The 1,301-nt window shown below is 56.4% G+C and overlaps 1 protein-coding gene across 1 annotated transcript in view; it reads right to left on the reverse strand.

Annotated features, from left to right (window-relative positions):
- The window catches only part of LOC113490750 (coiled-coil and C2 domain-containing protein 1A-like), a gene marked incomplete at its 3' end in the record, with an annotated part of 2,446 nt that extends 2,277 nt beyond the window's left edge, over positions 1 to 169 (reverse strand). Inside the window, exon 1 of the mRNA XM_026867324.1 lies at positions 117 to 169. The remainder of the gene's footprint in view (positions 1 to 116) is intronic.
- Between the last annotated feature and the right edge of the window lie 1,132 nt (positions 170 to 1,301).

Here is a 1,301-nt window from a genome sequence, read left to right on the forward strand (position 1 = left end):
GCCCTCTCAACACCCAGCCCGCCTCCCTCAGAAATGACCCCAAACCCTCCCAGCTCCGCGCTCCCCTCCATGTCCCCCGACCCTTCAGTCTCCCGGTCCCAGCCCCGGTCACTCACTCCCTACTCCCGCCGCCGCTGTCAACAACTCGCCACGCTTTACGGTGCCGCTGTCGTAAAAGCCACCACCACCGTCGTAGCAGCGTTTCGCTTGACGGCGGCGCGGGGCGACTACAAGTCCCGGCGGGGCCCGCGCTGCGCATGCGCACGGGGAGCCGCGGAAAAGGCGGGAAAAGCGTGAGGTGAGGGAGGGGGGAAGATGGCGCCTCCCCTGGAGGCCTGGTGTGGCTTGGGGGGGGAAATGGGCGAAATCCCACGTTTTTCACCTCAGAACTAGAGGGTTTTTTTTCTCTAGCAGCGGCCACAGCTCGGAGGGGGCGGCAGGGGCTGGCTCTGGGAGGCGAACGGCTGCTGGCTCCGGCGGTGCAACAGGGGCAGGTTCAGCCCTGAGGGCAAAACCCCGCAGGAAGAGGTAGTGAGAGGCTGCTCGCTCAGCGCCGTTCTGGTTCTGTTCTCCCCACGCAGGCGGGCGGCGGGATGGGCAAACGGAGAAAGGAGCAGCCACCAGGTAACAGCAGGAGGGCAGAGGGGTGAAGGGACAGGGGTGGTGAAGGGACGGTGTCCCCTGCCCCTCCCTGTGAGGTAGCGGCTGCCCAGGAGCCCCAGCCTGCCCCGTATTTCCGTATGTCACTCCTTATATTCTGTGGTAACAACTGCTCCTGAAACCACCCATGCTCTTACTTATGACAAGCCTGAAAAAAACGTCCTAGTTTGTAAGCAAGGTGACACCCAGTGTTTACCTTTTTCCGCACCTCTTTCATCAAACTCCCTCAGACCATGCACTGCCTGGGGGGATTTCCCCAAACGGCCCCTCATCTCGCTACAAGTCTGCAGAGAATATGGGTTATTACGGGGATAAGCCCCTCGTGCCACAACCCCCTTTTTTTTTTTAACGTTTTAGAGAAGAAGGGGTGGGTGGAACAGAGCTGACACCCTGCAAAAAGCCCTAAAAGCAATTCTTTTTGCCTCAGTTCAAGTGTTAAAAGTGTGTGGGGTTTTTTCATAAGATTTAATAACAAAAAATAAGAAAAAACCTGTACAAAGGCTGTCCTTGTTTAACATGACACTGCATCCCTCCTACCCCAAAGGCCAAATCTAAGGATTTTTTTTCCCCTTAAAGGTGCAGACAGTAAATGCCCCAATCCCAAAACTAAACGAAATCTTCAGGGAAATTTGGATGTAACA

Source organism: Athene cunicularia, unplaced genomic scaffold (assembly GCF_003259725.1).
Source record: "Athene cunicularia isolate RWA unplaced genomic scaffold, athCun1 SCF_269, whole genome shotgun sequence".
NCBI classification, from domain to species: Eukaryota; Metazoa; Chordata; class Aves; order Strigiformes; family Strigidae; genus Athene; species Athene cunicularia.